The sequence below is a fragment of the Haemaphysalis longicornis genome, unplaced genomic scaffold (assembly GCF_048455015.1).
Source record: "Haemaphysalis longicornis isolate Haplotype H1 unplaced genomic scaffold, Haemaphysalis longicornis Haplotype H1 scaffold_5, whole genome shotgun sequence".
In the NCBI taxonomy this organism is placed as follows: domain Eukaryota; kingdom Metazoa; phylum Arthropoda; class Arachnida; order Ixodida; family Ixodidae; genus Haemaphysalis; species Haemaphysalis longicornis.
The window spans coordinates 66184414-66208264 of record NW_027526385.1 but is presented as its reverse complement, the minus strand read 5'-3'; the positions used below and the strand labels follow the sequence as shown (position 1 = coordinate 66208264).

General features: G+C 47.9%; 1 pseudogene; it reads left to right on the top strand.

The window, feature by feature from the left end:
* LOC144139269 (uncharacterized) overlaps positions 1–23851 on the top strand; it is a 193342-nt pseudogene that overhangs the window by 72430 nt on the left and 97061 nt on the right.

Sequence of the window (23851 nt, the reverse complement as noted above, 5' to 3'; positions counted from 1 at the left end):
CCTCCGCCCCATCTCCCTTACTTCGTGTCTGGGCAAGCTTCTATAACATATGATTCTTGCTAGGCTGCAACCACATCTCGAAGCCACCCACTTTTTCCCCGACACAATGTTCGGTTTTCGTTCCCACCTGGTCATACAGGATGCGCTCCTCCAACTCAAGCACGACATCCTGAATCATACCAGCAGAGCCCAAACACGCGCCGTCCTGACACTAGACCTAAAAGGTGCGTTTGATAACGTCGCACACGACCTCATTCTTGACAATATGGCATCATCAAATTGTGGAGAACGCACATACAATTGCGTCAGAGCCTTTCTGGCTGATAGGACAGCCACCATAGGGTTAGGTGAGCACCGCTCACCACCCTTTCAACTGACTGGAAGAGGAACGCCGCAGGACTCAGTTCTATCCCCGATACTCTTCAATGTGGCCATGGCTAAGCTGGCTCCTCTACTCAACGGAATTCCAGAGCTTCACCACGCGCTGTACGCGGACGATGTGACCATGTGGGCAACACGCGGATCGGACGGCCAAATACAGGACGCACTGCAAGACGCAGCAGATGTAGTTCTGAACTATGCCTCTCTGGGGGGCCTGTCTTGCGCAGCGGAGAAGTCCGTTCTTCTTGTGTTGCCTCCCCGCATGCGACCAGTAGCCAAGCCAGAAATATCAGTTTACCTTACCAGTAATTTGATCCCCTGCGTCACCCGAGTCCGAGCCCTAGGCCTCCATCTACAGTCTAACGGCCGCGCTACGCACACAGTTCACCTCCTCAAAACCCAAATCACGCAAATCACGCACATGATCCGTCGCATCTCCAACAGACGCGCCGGCCTCAAGGAAGCAGACACCCTCCACATAGTTCATTCCCTACTCATCAGCCGCCTTGCCTACCACGTACCCTTCCACAATTTGCGGCGCTCCGAACTCCAGCGCCTCAACATTGCCTTACGGATGGGAATCAAAGCAGCCCTGGGACTTCCCCCCCTACACTTCTACACAACGTCTCCTTCAATTGGGTGTCCACAACACGATAGAGGAAATTATTGAGGCACAACGAGCTGGTCAGCTTATCCGCCTTAGCACCACCCACACCGGTCGTCACGTGCTCGCCAGCCTGGGATACCCCGAGCCCTCGTCACCTCTCCCACCAAACCCTGTGGCCCTCGCCCCTGTCCGTCGTGCACGTTTACAAGTTGCCCCGCTCCCCAAGAACATGCACGCGGAAACCAACCAGGGCCGACGCCGTGCCAGAGCCGAAGCGCTAGCCCGCCGGTACGGCCAAGACCCAGATGTGATTCACACCCACGCAGCCAGTTATCCAGCCAACCCCAACGCTAAAGTGGCAGTGGGCTCTACAGTTGCTGGCAATGCGCAAACAACTTGCTCTGTACGCACCGATTCTATCAGGGTGGCCGTGGAAACAGCCATAGCATTGGCTGTGTCCTACATCACCACCGCCTGACCCGCGGAAGCTGACGACGACGATACCTGGGCAATTATAACAGACTCGCTAGCCGCCTGCCGGGCATATTCTACTGGAATCCTCTCCATCCAAGCAAACAACATTCTTCGACACTCCGATCCATCCAAGCTTCCCTTCATTCGTATCGTCTGGACCCCTGGCCATGCCTCCCTTCCTGGAAATGAGCACGCACACGCGCTCGCCCGACAAATGACCCACCGGGCGTCAGAGGAAGAGGACAGACAGATCCAGGGTGGCTCCAAGACATCAGCTTCCATCATCCAATCCCACGAACCTCTCAACTATACACTCACACTCGCCTACTACCGCACACAAAGGAAAACACTATCTCCACCCCACCACTCCCTATCCTGCGCCGACGCCACGTGATGACAACAGCTCCAGACACACACGTCCCAAAATTACACCACAAACACCTCTTCTACCCCACCCAACACGCTGGCAACTGCCGAACTTGGCAGAGCCCCACTCCCACCCTCTACCACTCTGTATGGGAGTGTCCGCGTCCAGCAGACGGGCTCACCCCTATACGCATCCCCACCCTCTCCTCTTGGGAGGCTTCTCTGTCCAGCACTGCCCCGCAAGACCGACAACGGCTGATCGAGCGGGCCCGCCGGATAGCGTCCGCCATTGGAATCCTGGACTGAGGACCCCACTCATAGAGGCTGCTCTTCGGCTAACAAATGTTCAATAAATGTTTTCACCACCACCTACTTCTTGAGATCAGCAAATCTTGAGAGTGTTGGCGACCTTTAAGAGGGATGCCGTGTGTGTGATTTACGCCCATGCTCAGTCGTCGTATGCAAATCGCAGAAGCCGCTCAATGCGTCAAGCTGGAAGTCGATGTGGAAGTTCAAAGCCGTTGCTTCGCTCAAGTTTTGCATGCAGTGTTGTTGCCTGCATGCAGTTTGCAGTTTGGCGCATCGAAGAACATATTGCAGGTAAATCCTCCGGCAAAGCCGTCGCAGAAAGCCGATCCAAGCATTCTGCGGCTCTGGCCTTTTGGAGCGTGATAAAGAAACTGCGTCGTGCACAAACGAAAGACAAAGTTTGGGGTGCCTTCTGAGCTCTACCCGAAAAGAAAAAGGCTGCGTGACACGCTACGTATCCTCATTACTTATGGTGGTCAATTTCACGGAAATACGTTTACAACAGCCACGTGAAATCGTTTCCAGAATAAAAAATTGGCCGCGTATCTGCCCCTTTCTTTGCAAATGTCGTCAAAAGACGATAGTCTTTATTGACTTTTGCCAAGTAAATGCCTCCCTTCGCTTTACCGCTCACCTCTCATGTTGTTCCTCTTGCGTCGCGCTCCTCCCAAGGTAAATCCACCAAAGGTTTGCTTAAATCATTTTAAATTTCCCACGTTCCACTGCTCCGAACCGGGTGTCTCGATGCGAACGCTGCCGTACGGCGAAGACGCGCGTTAATCGAGGCACCCTACTTCAACGTTTATAGAACCGCGTTTCCCTACTCCACGTGCGTTGCAAGCAGAACGTGGAAACTATCTAGTGGAACCTTGCGTAACAGTTGCCGGTTGATTTCTTAAAATGGCGCCAGAAGCTATAGTGGCGCTGGCGACAGCAGGCGACGGCGGAGTAAATTCTTTTTCTGCAGTTGATGAAGTATTTAATTTCGCAAAAGTCAAGCATGTTTGAATTTTTATAAAGGAACACTGCAAATATCACTTCTGTATTGATTTGTTGTCTCATATTTACGTAATGTCTTGTTCTTCCTCAACAATGTTGACAAGTATGAACATTACACCGGACCAAGACGGGTAGATTTAGCTGTGACTATATAAGACTATTGCGCAGGCATTGTTTTGCTTTGGCCGGGTGGCTGAATCGAGTCACAGACAGACAGACGGACAGACATACAGACACACAGACATACAGACAGACCAAAATTTCTGGGTTTAAGTAGCCCAAGAAAGACTATCGTCTTTAAAAAGCACTGACGATTACTCTACTCCCTAATGCAAAATTTGTGCGCAGCGGGAACAGCAGACTTCTCGGTTACGGCGCATATCTACTGCGTCTCGGGAAGTCATCGCGTGCTCAGCGAACGCAAGGCGGCGTGCGCTATTCTGCCGTTATCTCGCAGCGTGTCGCCGCCGCCGAGTATGTTGTTGCAAGTCGTGTTTGAACTTCCCGCGCAAATGTCACAGGGTTCGGATGAGCAGCTCCTCGGCGGCGACGCATGGCGATAGTGTGAGGGGGAGGCAGGGAGAGAGATGAAGCCATAGCAGCGCGTGCCGCCCTTCCCCTCACACTTTGGCCAGACGCTCCTATCCGTTTTCTTTCTGCCTTCGCTGCCTCGTTCACTCACTTGGTTACGTGGATACCGGCGCCACCGCCACCACCGTCACCGCGAAGCTCAGGTACCGGGAACCAAAGGGCAGTTACCTAATACCGCATGTCAGTAGAATGTTATTGCTTAACGTGTAAAGACATTGCTTTATTAGTCATAAGTTTCGTTCCTGGCTAGTTGGTTTATAGTTTTTTCTAAACAATCACTGCGTAGTTCAACGACGAAAGACAGAAGATGACAAAAATCTGCCTACAGTTTCACAACTGGTTGCTTCGGTCGCGTTTTACCGCAAGCTGCCACTTACGTTTGAATAAGCAGGAACGGCGCGCTTGCACTGCACTTGAACCGCTGTTACTTGTAGGAGGACCACAGAAAGCCCACTGCATAAAAAAGTGCAGAAATGTTGAGAATTGTTAGTTAATGCGCAAATATTATAATGAGTTTCTTCTGTTTCCCCAACCTTGCGTTTTCTCGGAGGCATTAAATGCCAAAATTCAGGGAGCTAATCTCGTGAGAGCGCGGGATCAGAATGCACGCCAATTTAGCCTCAGTTCTCTTTTCTTTTATTTTTACACACGCATGGAAGCGCACGATTCCGTAGAACCGTGGTTTACTAAATCATATTTAGTATATTTTTATTTTTTTGTGTTTTCTGCAACGGAAGGTGGCTGCCACATTTGGCTGTTCCTGTCCAAATTGTGTCTTTTTTTGTGTTTGATTTTAGTTTTTTTCTTTCAATGGTTTACATCTACTCTTATAACGATAAATGTATTGGCAAGGCATTACACGGTTTGCTTTGAGGTACTCGGCAAAGAATGCTCAGCAAAGGTACTTGGCAAATAATTAAAAACATAGGTTGACGTTATCCCTCAGTCATATTTTTGACGACTTGGCCGTCTATCGGGGCCATCTTTTATTTGACACAGGGAGTAAATTCGGGAAGGAGGAGGAAGGATTTGTTGCTGGCGCTGTTGGGTGGTTGAATTACTTTGACTCTCGCTACAATGACCCGTACAAAGGCGGGAGTTCCGCTTGAGATCTCAGGCTTCAATGCTGTCACTCATGAAAACAGACGGCACAAAGTTCACGGGCACAGAAAGAAATTCTAAACAGCTGCGACGTTTACACGACCACACGGTAATCGTATTCGTACGTGAGTGCCTCCCTATTCAATGCAAACGTATGCAGGTATCCCACCGCTAAGGCTGGTGTGTAAACTGTAATCACTGATCCCAGAGGAAATATACAAAACTGGTAGAAATGAATATGCTAATACTACTAAATCTTATCGTACTCCAATCCACTGGAGCCAAAGAGCAAAAAGCGTCCACGTCAATGAGGCCCGCACCCAGCCTTAGAAGCGCCCAACGAGTTTACGTAGCCGTTAGGGCATCTAAAAACCCAACACATCCGCCTAAACTTCGCTTCACCGATCATATCCGCTCACAGCATCACCTAAGCATTAAAAGCACACAAGTGAACTCCAGAAAAGCAACGGAAGGCTGCGTAGTCCAATGCGGTAGCTAATTCCAGTAACGAGGGCAGCGCCGAGTGGTGGCGCCACCCGTCCAGCTGCCCGGTCCCTATAGTATACCTTCATCTCATAAACTACGCATCGGTATACAATTACATCATTTGTAGATTCGCTTACTCAGCGTTCGTTCTTCGTGCGCGATTTGAGTCTTTGAAGTTTTGAGGATTGATTGGACGAACTTTTATGGATGATTTAGACGCACTTTTGACGCAGTTTTGACGCCAGAAAGCTTTCGAGCTTCTTCTAAGCTTTCTCTGGGAAGGGGCGGTAATATATTTATTTATTTATTACAGCGAATGCTTCAGAGGGTGTATTTAGAAAAAAAGCCGGCGTCCGGTGTCCAGAGGGAGAAAGAGAAAAATAAAATTTATTTGGACCAAGTTCTGTTACGGGGAACTGGCAGCCGCTGTCTTTAGCCTGGTGGCAACCATGGCAACCCGATTCGTCAGAGTGGCTGGGATAAGGCCAGATAATGGGGGCTAAGGTGGCGGGAATGCCACATGATGGCCGATTTCCATATGCTTCACGATGTGGAATGCTTCGGAAGGAGCAGTTTATCTGTTATGGACGTCCGAAGCCGGCCTTTTCTTTTAAAGGACCATTTAAAGCTTTCGCATTAAAACCGGTTGTACAGAAGATAGGCTGAACTTGCTCAAGGAGCGGCTTTTGACGGGATTCTTTCCGGTGTGGTTTGTTTTAAAGCAGAGCTTTATTACTCTCGTCCAGCGGTTTCGTCGTGGATGCGCAAGTTCACCTTCCTTGGACCGCAGACAAACACCTCGCGACACACCCTTTTCAGTGCCTCACCTGACTCTGTGGTTCTGTGGTTCTGTGGTTCTGCTTTCGGCGTGAGCACAAGGTCCTGTTTTCATGTTCTGGTCAACTAACAGGCGGCGGCAGCTGCGGCTGCGGCCGCTCAGCTGATAGGCAACAGACCAACCCTGCAGCCTCCCACGCATGCGCCGCTTGGTCGTCTCAGGCTACGGGCTCGTCTTGCGTAGAGGAACGTCGCGTTTGCCTTGAATGAAAGTCAGGCCGGGCCTCCTTCTGTGAGCGTTCCACGGGACCGAACGATTCTGAGCCGTGTTTCGTGATACAGCAACTTGAAAGGTTAACCAAGCGAAACAAGGACTAAACCACAATAAGCCAAGCTTTTGCTTTGAGTATCCAAGGTTATCTGAGCTAAGCAGCGGCCATTTTTTGTGGGGCGTAGAGTGAATGAAGGAGCCGTGTTACCAACCAACGCCATTAGAAGAGCGCGGCACACGTGCTTACAGCATTTACGATTGGCGAAGCTGCGGCAGTTCATACGTGCGTGGGCACTATCTGGGTCTTTCTGCAGTTTCAATTTATTTACATAATGTGTGAAGTGAGAGTCAGACCTTCTGATGAAAGAAATGCTCGGGCACTGCAATGTGCTTACTTTTTTTAAAGGCGAAAGCCTGGCGATACTTTATTACTTCATCGACTTGACTAATGCTACATCACATCTGGCTATTTTTCTTCGCTTTTGTTTGTGCGTCTGTCGGCGCGGGTTACCACGACAGGATGCGTTACGGCTACACCGCGTTTGCGTCTCTTTCTTCGCTTTGGTTTCCTTGTTATTTGGCGCAAGGTACTTCGACACGAAGGCTGATGGGTGACACACGCCCCAGGTTGTCGGGAATCGCAGAATCAGCGGGGATGAATACACCTGTTCTACCCACGTGGTGTCAAGCGCCCCTGTCACGCTACACACACTGGTTTAGCTTGTGTTTGGCCTCTAGCAATGTGCAGAGGCAATGGGAAGATAACGAATTTTTCACATACCGGGATTTGCACTGGAGACCCGTGTTTTTGTCCAGTATGTACTAAAATTTGATTGTATTTTTTGTTTACAGCGTTAGCCATTTTGCGCACCGGATAACAGCAATAAAGATTAGCAGTGGCTTAGCTCGGCTATGCGAGGATATACGTAGCGTGAGCTAAAGTTCAGCTGAATATTCTTAGGTTTCCTGCTTGTCTAGGATTAGCTGATTATTATGCTTACTGCTGCTAAAACGATTTCCAGTCCAATCCAATCCAGTCCAGTCAAGTCCAGTGACTGCTCCTCCCGCATGAGCAGCACGGGTCTCCAGGATACGCGCGGAACGGCTATCAAGCGGCTCCAGCGCAGTGACAGACTTGGCTACTGCGCAACGGAGCCGACAGCTGGGCACGCGACGGCCCCAGTGCGTCTTCCGCGGCTATGACGTCACTGCTCTGGAATGCGCACACTGGCGAATGTGGAGACCCCATTCTCCACACACCCATACTTATATTGCATTGGATTTCTAATACAATACAATTTGTTTCCAGTCCAATCCAATCCAAATACAATACAAGCAAAGCCAAGCCAATCCAATCTAATCCAAATACAATCCAATCCAATCTCATGCTCTTCGTGCTTGCGCAGTACGGCCCTTCACGGCCCACGCGAAACTCCTCAACCTCGGCCAGTGTAGCTTACGCTACAATAGAGAAGGTTATCCACGTAATGGCGCATCTAAGGCGTTTGGCTTAGATGCTTTATAACCATGCGACTGAGCTGTAACGAAAGACAGACAGACAGCCAAACCGATAGATAGATAGATAGATAGATAGATAGATAGATAGATAGATAGATAGATAGATAGATAGATAGATAGATAGATAGATAGATAGATAGATAGATAGATAGATAGATAGATAGATAGATAGATAGATAGATAGATAGATAGATAGATAGATAGATAGATAGATATTGATTTGATTGATTGTGGTGTTTAACGCGGCGACGCAACGCAGGCGATGAGGCGCGCCATAGTGGAGCGATCCGGATTAATTTTGACCACCTGGGGATCTTTAACGTGCGCCGAAATCTCGAACACACGGGCGTTTTTGCTTTTCGCCTCCATCAGAAAAGCGGCCGCCGCGGCCGGGAATCGAACCCGCGACCTCGTGCTCAGAAGCGCAACGCCTTAGCCACTGAGCCACCGCGGCGGGTCTAGATAGATAGATAGATAGACAGACAGACAGACAGACAGATAGATAGATAGATAGATAGATAGATAGATAGATAGATAGATAGATAGATAGATAGATAGATAGATAGATAGATAGATAGATAGATAGATAGATAGATAGATAGATAGATAGATAGATAGATAGAAAAAATGGGTAAAAAGGACACCGGTCGGTACAAAGATTCATTACTAGAACCTACCCTCTGCGCATTAAAAGCGGCGGAGAAACCGAGCAATGAGGCTTCCTATAAAACCCACCAGGAAGAAAGGGATACACGTTATAAAATACAGCCCGTTACTCAAATGAAAAATGAAACGCCCTTACCTCACGCCACTAAATTAAGAGCGAGCGTGGGGTGACTTCCAAAACAAGACATAACTGAAATGGTGTAAATAAAACAATAAAGTCATAAATTAGAATAAAAGAATATACCTAGGTCATTCTAGCGCAAAAAGGAAGAATCATAGCAAAAAAAAAGCGCAGGAAGTGGGGCGTTTGCGTGAACAAAATGTAAGAAAGGAAGCTTAGGAATGGCGTGTTCCAAAAAAGTCTAGTTTAAAATAAAAGGAAAATGGACGCGCCTAAATATATACACGGAAGAATTAAAAAAAGAGAGGGAGAAGGAAGCGTGCCTGTTGCCTTATTAACGATCTAGTCAGATAAGACGAGCCATCGTCAGGTCCTCACGTTAATGAACCCGGCGCGGAAAAGAACGAGGGAAAAAACAAAGAGGGCATTAGCCCGTAAATCAAATTAGAAAGGTCCTCCCGAGAGGGAGGACGGTTGCATGCAAGGGGTTGAAAATGATACGAAAGGATGAAGCAAAGGAAGGCTTCGGTGTTGCGTTAACTAAGCCTAAACCTGGCTCTCAATTCCTTTACTACAGCGAGAAAAAAATTGCCACCCTTCACTTGACTTGCTCTAAAAACACATACAAGAATATATCCCTTCTTAAATGGAGCGTCACTACTTCTAAGTTTTCCCAACCATCGGGGCATGTCTATCTATAGGCCTTGGGACTCATGTGCCGTACGATAACAACGGAAGAAGCTAGCACCTCGAACGTTCCTCTTTATTTTTGTTTGTGTGAGCGAAGCTTATCTTATGCCTTTGGCGGGAAACTGCGCGTAAAGAACCTATTTGAAGCTTGGTGGAGTGTTGAGCTCCCTAATCCGCTAAGGCAAATTCGATCTAGCTCGCTTTCTTAACGAGATGGCTTTCAGGCGGGCCCCATGTTGGCCGAAGATTTGAATTCTTCAAGCCGCGGTCGTGCTCAGTACGCTGAAATGCAGATTCGGATACTGTCGCTGCTAGCTTGTTAATCAGTAATTGCCTAATGAAAGACTTTCGATCCATCCGCGCGGATATCTGACACAGCTGAATGGCTCGACGGTGAACTAAAAGGGGGAGAAAAAACGAAAACAAAAATAACGAAAAAATTACCCTTGGGTATGGTAATACATTTCACACACAGCTTTGTGCGGTAATTTTAGACATTCCTTTCTTTTATGGGGACTTCAGGGTTTGGTCAGAGAGGGAGCTGAAGACGTCGCTAAGCTTTGATAATTAAGGGAGATTGCTCTGACAACAATTATCCGAGGCTTCCTATTGGTGTTGAGATAGAAGCAAGCGCAACCTCGTCCAACTTTTTTTATTGCTTCAAAATTTCGTCTAAATACTAGGGCTTCCGTTTATGGCATGCGTCAGGTTGTTGTCGTTGTTGTTAGTAATGTTGTGTAATGAGTATACCGGCTTGTAATAGACTCAGAGGGAAGTGTTACCTTCCCCGATCTCCTTAAACGTGTCGGTTACAAACTTTTATCCTAAACGTTTTTGGTGTTCGACGCTTAGAAGGTATGATTTTATTCGTTCTTGCATTTTTGAATTGCCGTTATCGTTGCCTTTTTGCTTTCTAAATAGAATGTTCGACTTGCGTTTTTGTCTTACGTTTTAAGTGTGGGCTTGCTTGGAATTGCGTGAGTGCGGGCATGCTTGGACACAGATTTGTTTTTTGAAGGTTCTTGCTTTCAAGAAATGAACTGCTACGGTACTATAAAAGGACACTTTCCTTCACGATGATAAAAAAGATTTTTGCGATGCCTGTAGTTTCTCAACCATGAATAGACAATTTTGTTCTCTAAACATTGATAATAACAAGGCAAGTCGTGAACTTTGTTGTGCATGAGCAGCTGGATCACTGTCGACGACCCCTATTAAAGCGGGACTGGCCGCGTATACAATTATGAAATTGGAGTGGGATAAAATTAGCCATGCAAAAGTAGCGTGAACAACCATTTTACCAACTGAACCGTTGGAGCGCAGCAGTAACTGACGCATGCGGCAGGACGATCAACGGTGCATGCGCAACGCTGCCAAAGACGTACCCGCATATGTCAATGTTTAAAGGATGATCATTACTGAACATGATTTATCCACTGAGCTTTTCCTGGCTTCCATCTTTCCTCTCGGTCTCCTCCGCTGTGCTTTTCATACCGTTATGTTTTTCGGGCACTTGGTCTCTATCCAGGAACTCCACGAGTCTACGCCACCATCAAAGTTGATGATCGACTGCTATTAATGGTTCTCCTTTTGCACTAAGCTACGCTTTCTTCATTTCTTGCGCCACAGCCTTTTGTAACTCTCATCGTCCTTTTTGTAGCGCAAGCTGCACTACGCTACCTCAGATAGACTTCGCGGGGTGACCAGTTTTGACCTTGAGAAGTATAGGTCAAACCACACCCCCTTCCGCAAGCACGCGTTACCGGGCAGCGGCCCGATGGCCGGGAGAGATAGGCGGCAGGGGAGAGATAGGCGAGGAGAGAACGAAGACGTGAGCGAAGCCCGTGTCGACACCTGGCGGAGGAAAGCGAAAAGGCCGGAGCCGCAGCGATAAGCGCGCGCCACAAAGCAAGGCCAGGAGGCAACGTGGGACGGCGAACCGTGTGCAATGGAGGAATACGAACATCCAGCTCTGGTCCCTCATTCAGCGGTGAGGCTTGACAAACGCCATGAGGCAAAAAAAGATGATGAATAAGGACTGTATTCATTGCAAATATGTCTGTATATAATTTAGAAACAACACTTCGACCACACTTCAAGAATGCACCTAGCCATGGCAGCGAAGATTTCGTTAAAGTAGAGTTAACCAAAGCTAAACCACAAAATTTTTTTAAATGTTTTGTCACATGTGAACAAAATTTTCCTTTTGTTATTCTGTAATCAGGCAGGTTTCGCTTTTATCTTACCTCTCCTTCAACCGTTATTAATTTCCTTCATGCCAATAAGAGAAGAACCATGCGATCAGGGCGGCAAACCTGTCGCTACCGTTCGCAGCTCAGTCCTCTGACAGGTCACAGCCTTACATAACGAATAAACCTCGCAGCGCACAAGAATACATTTTCCGGTTTTTTAACTGTCCCCTTTTTTGATAACCAGGCCATCGCGGCTGCTCTTACGTTTTGCTCTAGAACACACTGCTCTACTCGGTAGCGGGATTGGTTGGAGTAGTTAATAGCGCCTTATTTTGCCTTAATAAACTAGAACATACGGGGTACCCACAGCCCGGGTTCTGAAATTAAGATTGACCGAAAAAATAAAGACCACGAAAACTGGTCACAGATATGATGGGTTGATAATTGGAGGGGAAAAGTAATTCATTGTTTTAAAAATTACTCGGCACAGCACTGAAATAAATTTGGTGAGGTGAGTAGGTAAGTGCTTATCATGGTCGAAAAAAACCGTTTGTTATGTTTGCAGTCCTAATCTTTCTTGTTTTCAGCTGTATTGTTTCCGATTGCCGCTCATCCCGTACAAGGATATTTTTCATGCAGTCTATTCACTCTCTTCTCTACTCTAATTGTGCATTTCTTTGCGTCGTAGCGTATTTTACGTTCTGCATCGTGATTGGTCCCATTGCTACGGTTTAAGAAGTGCGCCATTTCGTCAGATAGACAACACAAATGGGGACCTCGCCATATACGAAAAGGGTATCCGAAACAACTTTAGAGATATTCGAAATATTTTAAAACAAAACGTGCTAGCGGCTGCCCCGTTCGTATAGAGTAACATATTCCGTACGCAAATAGAACTAAGATGTGCGAAAATATTTTACAGGAGAATAATTCATGGCGAACGTCTCACTCCACTTCACCATGCCACCCGCACCCGCGCACACTGTGCATCTTCATTTTATTCCCGAGATGATCCTGTTTTCCGTTTTTCTTGAATACTTTCCTGTTTCCTTGCTCCTTTTTTTTCATAATTCTTCCTTTATTCATTTTCCTTCCTTCCTTCTTTCCTTCCTTCCTTCCTTCCTTCCTTCCTTCCTTTCTTCCTTCCTTCCTTCCTTCCTTCCTTCCTTCCTTCCTTCCTTCCTTCCTTCCTTCCTTCCTTCCTTCCTTCCTATTTACGCATTTATTTGTTTCTTTCCCTGACCTTTCCACTGCTCATTCCTGTTTTGGGAGGTTTTGCTTATCCGACGGGGTGGCTCAGTGGCTAACGCGTTGTGCTGCTGAGCTCAAGAAGGCGGATTCGGTCCTGGCTGCGGAGGCCATTGTCCCGATACAGGGTAAAAACAAAAACGCCCGTTTGTGGAGATTTTGGTGCGTCCTAAATACACCCATGTGATCAAATTACTCCGGTGTCGTCCCAATAGCCCTAATACCTCAACCGTAGCTTCAGGGCATTAAAACACAAAAATTTGCAACTCATTAGGTAATTAATCCTCTCAGTTTTTTTCTCCGCTTGTTCTAAATTTCTTGATTTCTCCTTTTTTCCGACCTACATAACCCTGGTTCAAGACCATACGCTTCGGCGCAAGCGGGTTGAAAGCTCTTCGTTTATTGAGCGTCCATTCTTTTTTAAGTGAGTAAGCGTCATTTATTTTTAGTGACATCAAATTTTTTCTAGATGGCTAGCCTAGCTTGTGCGGCGGTTAGCTGAAAAATGAAATGCGTAGTCTAGAACCGGGTAGAGATAAGTAAACCACTGTTGTAACGAAATCGCTTTATTCGAAATATCGCGTTTTTTTTTCGAAGTCTTCCATGGTATACACTGCAACGAATTGAGAACTAATAATCTCCTTTCTTAAGAAAGTATCAACCATGACGGAGCAAGTATGCTGTCTCAAGGACTCGGTTATAACGAAGGTTGACACCATTTACACTAGTTTTTCCCACCACATCTACACTGTGAAACGCTTTACACCCTTTTTTGTCTATATACCTACACCGTAAAATAATTTACACCCTCAAAGGCGTAAATCGCCGTCTATAACAAACACCCTTACACCCTAGCAAAAGACAAACGGAGAGAAAGACACCCTGAATGGCATTTTGTCGTTTATAGCACCCTCAAACCTTAGCAAAAACATGTGAATGGATGTATTGATTGTAGGGTTTAACGCGCCGACGCAACGCAGGCGATGAGGCGCGCCGTAGTGGAGGGCTCTGGAATAATTTTAGATGCAACGCATATCATTCACCCGCCTTGTCCCTGCATCCGGCGTTGTCGTCGTCAGCGTCCGCCCCTCCCCCATTCTCCTCGCCGCGCCAGCTGCGCTCTCCGCCGCTCACCCTTGTCCTCTCCGATAGCGAACACTCTTTCGCGAGGGGCATTGGATTGGATTGGATTGGCTTGGATTGGCTTGGATTGGATTGGATTGGCTTAACTTGGCTTGGCTTGGCTTGTCTTGGATTTGGATTGGATTGGATTAAAGTGGATTGTGTTGGAATGTGTTGCGTCATAGCCGCGGCAGACGCACTGGCGCCGGCGCGTCCCCTCACCGTTATGCGCGCTATAAAACGCGGTACCTGCGCCGCTCCGCTCCATCGTTCCAGCGCCGTTCCTCCGCTGTCCAACGCTGCAACGTGAACCCCCTATGCGTCGCATCTACACAGGGGTTCCTGCGAGGGGAGGTGGGAGTTTTTGTTTACCTGGGAACTTTTACGTGCGCCGAAATCTCGTACACACGGGCATTTTTGGTCTTCGCCTCCATCAGAAAAGCGGCCGCCGCGGCCGGCAATCGAACCCGCGCCTTCGTAACAGGGGCACCTTATGGAAGGTGTTTGATCGTTAATTACACCTTTTCGAAGAATGCCTTTCTTTGTTTTTTGATAGGATGTAAGGGTGTTAGCTATAAGCAGAAAGGGTGTAAATTAATTTACAGTGTAACACCCTTACACCCTATCAAAAAACAAAGTACCATTTGACAGGGCGTAATTAACAATAATACACCATTTAAAATGAGGTATTGTCTTTTTGCTGGGCTGTGAGGGTGTTGTAAACGACAAAATACCCTTGAGGGTGTTTTCTTTTGTTTTTCTTTTGCTAGGCTGTAAGGGTGCGAGTCATAGAAAATTATTTGGGTGCAAATCATTTCACAGTGTACCGCACTGTAACAATGCTCCATCAACTGGAGTCTGCCTGCGTCGTGGCAACCGCTTGATTGGATCACTAACATGAGTGCGACGACGCACTACCGCCCTTACCTCAACGAGAACAAAAAAGTGCCTGAAGAGGGCTTGTTAATCTTGCGCTTTCGAAATGCTAGCACTCCCGGGCACAGGTGTCGAATGATGGGTGAACGTTATTGCAATGGGACGTAGTACACCAAACATACTGGGAGGACGGCGTGTCCGAGGAATTAAAGAAAATAATTAAATTGCCGGTAATATAACGTAATTAAACGAGGTGGGCAGGAGGAACTCGACGGCCATTGTGGGAAGACGCCCGTTGATCTATCGCAGGCAAAGATAAGGGCAAATTGAAAAATGGGAGTGCTGTTGTGGCCGGGCATAGAAAAACGTGCGTCGAAAAAGAGGACGACCAATTCTTTGTTCCGCAATAAGTGCTTCGCAACAAAAGCGTCGTGTACGGCTTTGCTCTTTTCTTTTCCATTTTCTGGCTCGCTATACCCTATCCTTCTCCTTTTTTTTGTTCGGTGCGCTGAAATGGTCCCTTGCTGAACATTAGTCACCGCCTACGGGCTCGGGATTCAGGTCTCGAAAAGGAAGACATTTTGGTCCATTTAGAGTTGATACCACCGTGACCTTTCAGGAAATGTCCTTGCCCCTTCAGCAGCGGTGTGTCCAGAACCAAGACTTGACGGTTGTACAGAAGTAGTGGATGTTGATTGATTGAAGGGTTTCACGCGCAGACGCAACGCAGGCGATGAGGCGCGCCGTAGTGCAAGGCTCCGGAATAATTTTGACCACCTGGGGATCTTTAACACGCGCCGAAATCTCGTACGCATGGGCATTTTTGTTTTTCACCTTCATCAGAAAGGCGGCTGCCGCGGCCAGGAATCGAACCCGCGCCCTAAGTAGTGGAAGTGGCGTGAAGCAAATTTTACAGGAATAACTCATTATTAGCTATACATACCCATAAACGTAAACGTATTTTTTGTGCAAAGATGGAAGGAAGGAAGGAAGGGGGGTAGGAAAGAAGGCGAGAAACAAAGAAAGAAAGGAAGAGAGAAAGGAGGAAAGGAAGAAAAAGAAAGGGAAAGAAAGACAGAAAGAGGAAAAAGAAAGGGAAAAGAAAGAAAGAAAGAAAAAAAGAGAGAAAGAAAGAAAGGAAGGAAGAAAGAAAAGATAACTGGCATTGAATAAAGCAGCAAGGAATGACTGCCGCCTCAAATGTGGAGAAGGCACGAAAGGAACTGTGTAACTAAGGATTCCAAAACAAAGTGCTCTTGCACTAGGTGTGGATTCCCGTGATTGCATCATTAACTTCGAATTGGGACTTAAGCAAGTAACGTCTTGAATAATGTGGCTTAAATTGTTGTCCACAACAGGGATTCTTTCCGTGGTACTTTATACAGCACTCGGTGCCTTAATTTAAAATGTCTTTTCCCTTGCCGCTAGCACGTCTACCATATTCAGTGTCCGGGGAGTTGCGCACAGCGTGCACCTTTCAATGCAGATAGTACAACTCAATTCCCCCTGCTCGATCATGTGGATCATAAACAAACACGGCATAAAAGTAACACTATCCAACAAAGTGTTTGTTGACGGCACGCTGTGCGCGTCGAATGGTTGCGAAAGACGTATCAGTGTTCGGAAAATAATGCCCAAAGCTCAAATGTCAAGGAATTCTCTGGGGTTAAAAAAAGGGTTGCAACACTTTTGTACAAAGTATAACTTATATATTAGGTTGACATGTTTTTGTTCATTTCTGCGCCCTTGTTAGAAAAGCTTTCAGAGCCTCCCGAAAAAGATGCTCATAGGAGAAAAATACCCAGAGCACTGAAATCTGTTTCGGAGCTTTGAATGGGGAAAACATGACTTTCCGTGCTGATACTAATCCATATCTTTACTAGTACATAGAGATAAAGCGGGAACAAAACTTATTAAAACATAACAATAAGTGTTAACAATGTCCCAGGCCAGGTTCATCAATGCCAACTGGTCTATCAGCTGGTACGAGGCTAGCCAAATCAACCATGTAACTACGTATTCTTCGGCTCACACACTTAAATACTTTCTGTAAAATAACAGAGGAGACCAAGGGCCGCGACGTCCTGGTGAAAAGGTGGTGTTTCTATTTGACAATGATTGCGATATGAGGAAGATGAAGCCGCTCGAGCTAGAGCTGCTCACCCGAATATGGGCAGCGATGTTGATGATCTCATCGGTGAAGCGGTGATGATGATCTATAAAGTTTTAACACCTTCCCCGGACACAAAGAAGCCATGATCGGTTCACGTTCATTAACTACGATAAGTTCCTTCCGGTCCGATACGGTGGGGCAGCCAAAAGGTGGGACTGTCACAGGTGACGTCTTTTCAAGACACGCCCAGAATGTCGGCGCAGGCGACGCAGCCAGTCTGAAACGCGAAGCCCGTCTTCGACGGTCTTGTACTTTGTACTCTGACGCAAGTTGCTCAGCTTTCATCACTGCGGCCGGACAACAGTTTCTTCGAGCCTTCCACCTGTTTCTGAAGCTCTGCACATTGATGATTCGACAGTCTTGGACCGGTGCCTTTTTGTTCTTTGAACGGCGTCTGCCGCGGACTGTTATAGTTAGAGTTCCTTGTCCGGTACTTGCAACGGCAATGTTCTTTGCATGTGCTGGAAAACCATCGGGGTCCCGTTCGTCTTTTCTTGCCGTTTCAATTCTTGCGGAGCAGAAGTTGGGGTTTTATGCTCAATATATACGGCATACGGTGCTTGTGACTTTGAGACAAGATTTGGTGAGCACACTGTCTCACTCGGGATCACAAATGAGCATAAAAGCAAGAAATGTTTGGTTTGAAGGTCATGTCTAACCAGTAAGGTCATGTCTGCGGTAAGAACTGGGATGGACATGCGTTTTCTGTCATAGACACTTCTTCGTCAGAGTTTTCCAAATCATGTTGGCCATAGCACAGTTCAGTCCGTGTAAAAAACTCCTGAAGTTTGTCAATGAATGCACTTTCTTGATGCTTTGGCACTGGTCTGTGGCGCCGCATTTTTTGTTTTCCAGTTCATGGTGTAATCGGAATATGATATAGATAATTTCATCATATTCGATGTTCACGCGAATACGGGCACCAATGATAATGATCTTTTTGGTGCAGCGATGATTAGGATCTGTAAAGTTTTAACACACGCAATGGCAAGACCGTGCAATACCTAGAAAAGGCAGCCCACCAAATCACGCGACTAATTACGCGGATTGCCAGCAAGAACAGGGGCATGAAAGAACAGACGCTGCTAAGGCTCGTCTACGCCTTCGTTATTAGCAGGGTTACATATGTATCTTCGTTCCTACCCCTCAAACAGGTAGAGAAGCAGAAAATCAACAGCCTCATCAAGAGAGCACACAAGCAAGCCCTCGGGATACCAATATGTACCCCAAACGAGAAATTCGACGCGTTGGGTGTACACAACACGCTCGAAGAACTCATCGAGGCGCAACGCACTTCGCACCTCAAACGCCTCACCAAGACGGCCACCGGCAGACACCTACTCGATAGCCTGCGCATTCCATAGGAGAGAACCTTCGGCGACAAGCTCTCCGTCCCCGCCGAACTACGGAAAGGCATCCGCGTTCCACTTCTTCCTAACAATATGCACCCGCTATAAAACGGGAAGCGGAGACAGCTGTGAGCCCAGGCGCTCAAGAAACAACTTCGAGAGGATCCGCACGTCGTTTATACAGACGCGGCCACTTACGAACCACATGGAGCTATGGCTTCGGTCGTCACTGACCATTCAGGCAAAGTTCTAGCCGCCTGCTCCATCCTAACCAAACACCCGGAGGAGGGCGAAGAACTGGCCATTGCACTAGCCCTAGCAACGACCCAAGCGCGGAAAATCGTTAGTGACTCCCAGCCAGTGATCCGCAAATTCGCATGAGGAAGAATTTCCGGCGTGGCGCTAAGGGTTCTTTCCCGCCGCAAGACAAATCAAAATGCCACAACCAAGTTGATATGGACACCCGCACACGCGGCACTAGAAGGCAATGAACGGGCCAACGAGGCTGCTCGAGATCTTACCCACCGAGAGCCCCCGCAACCCGGCTCACAATCAAAGGACAACGCCAAGGATCGCCTCTGTACTTACCGAGACGTGCTCGAACACTACAAAGGGGAAAGACGAACCTACCCGGCTGCCCACCCCTCGGTCACCAAGAAGCAAGAAGTCGCGTGGAGACGCCTCCAGACGAACACGTATCCTAATGCAGGCCTTTACAGGCACTTCCATCCGGATATTCACGACGGCAAATGCAAGCACTGCCCCGAAATTGCAAGCTTGACACACATGTTATGGGAATGCCCCAGTATTCAGAAACAAGATTTCAGCAATACCAAAGGCACATTTATTATGACTAGTAAAGAGCAATGGGAGACCGTGCTACGCAGCGAAAACCCTGACATCCAGCAGTGGGCCGTTCAAAGGGCCGAAGACGCCGCCAGGAGGCATGATATCTTGGCCGTCGTCTAAGGCGCCACGGGCCTGAATAGGCCTCTTCTTTGGACTAAATAAAGTTATTTCCTCCTCCTCCTCCTTACACCTTCTTGTTCCTTTCTCTACGGTATGCGCCACTCCCCAGCAAGTGCCAAGCACCCCGAACAATACGCTAATTTATAACACTTTACCTCCTCCTGCCGCGTTGAAATTCAGTCCCCACATTTTCCACGCCCTACTCTTTCAACATGTTGGGCTGTGCTAGCCTCGGACCAGCTGAGAGACCAGTTGTCGTGTTTCGATCTCTTCCTTCGCTTTACTTTCTTCGTCTTCTGCCGCAAGTAACTTAAAAAGACAGGCTAGAAAACTTCCTCCACGCCACAGCATCCCAAGAACCATAGGTCTTTAAGGCTTGCGTGTATATGTTTCACTCATGTGCCGTCACGATCACCTTCCACGCGATATGACGCCAGTACCGTAAATACTTGGCTACCTTTTTCTCTACCCTTGGAGACGTGGTAATAGAACCTGCACTGTAAAATCACTTGCATCCCTAAGGGTGTAAATCACTGTCTATAACTAACACCCTTCCACCTACCAAAAAAAGGAAAACATCCTTGAGGCTCTTTTGTCGTTTGTAACACCCTTATTATCCAGAAAAAACACACGAATATATCCTTTGAAGGGTGGAAAACGGATTACGCCACTTCAAAGGGTCTTTGTGTTTTGATAGGGTGTGAGGGTGAGTTATATACAAGGAGGGTGGGAATCATTTTGCGCTGTACTGTGACGACCCGGGTTAGATTTATATAGAAATTTTCATGAGTGCCATTTTGGTTTCAAAATTATTGATTTACTTTATCGAAATAATACAGATGCGCGCTTTAAAGCAAAATGCGACATTTCGTAAGGTTCTTTGTTGTTCTTTTAACAACGATGCCATTTCCTAAAGCAAACAATATCTCCACGTTTTTGCACGATGGGGCACCTCAGGCTGTCGCCTTAATACCAGGCGGGAAAGAATTGTTAGGTTTTGGCACCACCAAAAGCTATACAGAAATGTGAGTGGCGCCATACTCTTCCATTAATTATAACTACTCGCCTGCAGAGAAAATACAACCTGTTAGCCGAAACTATTACCCTGCAGGCAAAATGCGACTCGCTCACTGAAGTGAAAAAAAGTGTGTTCTTCTGTCAGTTCTTTCTCGCGCACTGCTTGCCTTCAGCCCTATCATTGCCAAATGCTATTGAAAACAGGAGGAGGAGGAATGTCTTTAATGAATGAAGAGAAGTCAGTCTGGCACCGAGCTTGGCTTGCTACTCCAGATGAACATGAGATGTGCGAAAGTGAAAAGAAACGAAGACACAAAAACTCATACAGACACTACAAAGCAAATAAGCACACAAACTGACAAATGCAGGATCATGCGCACGGCGCACAAAAAGAAGTGAAGTTAAGGCAAACATTCACAGAGTTTCGTTCAGGCCGGAGTCACGCAGAAATGACACCAAAGCCCGTGTACTCCATGTTGCCGCGGCAGTTGAGTGCCAAAGACCAATGGCGTCACAAAGCTTCAATGGTGCATCAGCACGCAGTCCCAAAGTTGTCTTCCAGGTTAGCCGCGGGGTGTCATAACGGGGACACACACACAGCACATGTTCTATGTCCTCACGGACACTGCATACTTGACAGTGAGGGGAGGCAACTCGGCGTGTCTTGTGCAAGTAGTGGCTGGTAAAAGCGACGTTGAGGCGAATGCAGTGAACGACAGCTTCGTCACGCTTTGCCAGGCCACACGGCATTCGAAAAGTGCAGGCGGGATCAATTCTGTATAAGGGATAATACCCCTTTTGTTCCGTCCATCCATATGGAGAGTTGTGACTGCCGCGCCACGGAGTACGCAAGTGCCGCGGCGTCACGTCGAGAGAAAGGAATCGGGATGATGACACTAGATTGGGTATGGGCCGCGCAAGCTGTTTCGTCGGCCACCACATTCGCATTCCCCCCACAATGTCCAGGTAGCCACTGTAACACTACCTCGTGAAGCATGCTGGCAGCCTGTGTATGCAGGGTGTGTATTTCGCGGGTCAGTTGTTCGCGCGTGAATGATGCTAGTTGCTGAAGCGCCGCCAGTGAATCTGTGAAAATCACCCACACAGAAGCTTCTTGCCCAAGAATGTACTGCAATGCGGAGCGCAAGAGAGCAAGTTCTGAGGTCGTCGACGTTGTTTTGTGGCTTAACCTGGCCGCAATTGTGGTGCGCGTTGATGGAACCCAGATTCCGACAGCAGATGATGGCCGTCACCGATCCATCAGTGTAGATATGCTTGTGGTTAGGGTAGCAATTCCACATGTGCTCTAGAGTGAAGTACTTTAGGGCTGGAATTGGCAACCGTGGTTTACTGCTGATGCCCGGTATTGTGGTGATGATTCGCCAGGGGGAGTACAACCAGGGCGGGAGACGAGGCGGCGCAGGGAACGTCTAACACAAGGTGGGTAGAGTGTTTTGTACCTCTAAGGCAGAGCTAGAACTCAGCGGATGTCCATGGGCCCTAGTCGCCGGCCGCAGATGTAGGCGAAGCTGCTCCTCTTTCACCAGTACACTGGATAAGAAGCGCCTAGACTCTCGTATGGTCCCCAGCGTAGAAGTTGTCTTCGGAAGACCCAGACAAAACCGCAGAGCTTTGGCCTGCATACTTTCTAACAGCCTTGTGTTGGTCTTGGAAAGGGGGCCGAGTACTGGGAGGCTGTATAGGAGCAGTCCTTCACAGAGTGCTGTGTAGAGACGTACGAGGGGCCCAGCAGAACAACCTCCTGAGCCGCTGGTCAGCATGCGTAACACCTGAGCAAAGGAGCCCAGTTTCTCCTTCAGGAGACGAACGGGGGGGACCACGTCATCGACCTGTCAAGTGTTACGCCCAGGAAACAGTGTCAGTCCGCAAAGGGTATGGGGACCCCTGCCGCTGAAAGATGATAGCGGGAGACACCACGCCTGGTGAAGGCTATTGCCGCACATTTCCTAGCCGAGATTTCGAGGCCACGTCTTCTCAAAAAGTCCCCTAGAGAATTGATGGCTTTTTGAAGGCGAGCTTGTAAAACTCGCCTGTTGCGGCCAGAGCTCCAAATGCAGATATCTTCAGCATAGAGCGATATTTCGACAGATATTTCGACGCACTTCTCAATTCCAATGAGGCTGATAATTGCCTCAAAGAGCTTTTTTCCCAAATTATTCGTTTTTAGAGCTTCGCTGGAAAGCTCCACCCAGAAAAATTATCGACCCAATTTGTCCGGGCCCTAACTTCTTCATGTCCATGTACCCGTAATTTTGGCAGCATACACAGTCGTGGCGAACGTAGGACCTCAGTTTCTCGAGCGTCATGCACTATCTGAACTTGCCACCGAGAGAAGTCCAAACCGCGGAACAAAATCATGCGCACACTTCTGTCAGCCACTCACGCCTTCTGCTCCTTTCCCTTCGGCCAGCATTCACTTCTCTCTATGGTCTTCATCCCTACACCCTCCGGGATGCTCACATCCTGTCTCTGTTGTCAGCTCCATCGCTAGTTCCTCCATCCTAACCCCTGATGTTTATCCGACACCTCCTTCGCCATTGTACTAGCAAACACATGCCGGACAATCGTGCTGAAAATACCCCATGAAAGCTAACCCCGTTCAAGTAAACGCATCGACACCCCGTAGAGGCAACGGAACCAAATTTCTCTCAGGTGGACACCTCGGGCGAACACCTGAATGTTTGGAAGCACGTCGCTCGCTTGCAAAACCACGAACCCGCTGACGAGCACTGCAATCAACCTATCTAGGTAAACGTGTACACGCCCGCAACCTCCTGATGAAGCCAAGACTAGGGACAGCGCCGAGGAAGAGGAGGCCAAATATAATCTTCTGCCTAATCCGCCCAGCCCGCTCCTTCCCCCAGGGAGGTCATTGAAACGGTCCCGACGATTCCCCGCCAAGGGCTAAGGCTCAATATATCGACTGAGGCGGCAGATTGCAGCGAACAGTAGACGTGGCTTTCAAACGAATGGGATGGTGCTGTGGTGTGCGAGGAAAGGTTGGTGGCACGGAAGGTGGGGAGAGAGAGAGAGAGAGAGAGTGCTGACGCTGTGCACAGCCAAGCACACACCGCGAAAATCTCGTCACGGGTTGGCCAGTTATATGTTCAGAGGCGGCAGGTTAACGCCACTGCTAGAGGCAGGGGGGGGGGGGGGGGGGGCGTCGACTCGCGAGTCTAGATTACGGACGGAGAAGAGAATAGAGGGGGGCCGAACAGGGGAGCATCTCATGAATTCGAAAGCAGAGAAGCAAAATAGATTGAAGGACAGGAAGGTTAAGAGAAAGAGGCAGTCTCTTCATTTTGTTGACCGAGGGCTTTTCAAAGAAAACGAAAAAAAAGTGCAGAGAAGATGGTCGCGAGAATTAGCTTCGCTTAAGCAAACACAATGCTTGATAAGTTTCTCGGGTTGCAAAATGTCAGCTCTCTTTCGCTTTCGGGGAAGCTGAAAGCACGAGTTTTAACAACCAGCATTTTTTGTTTGGAGAACGTGATGCAATACTACGCAAAAAAATACAAGAAGAAGAG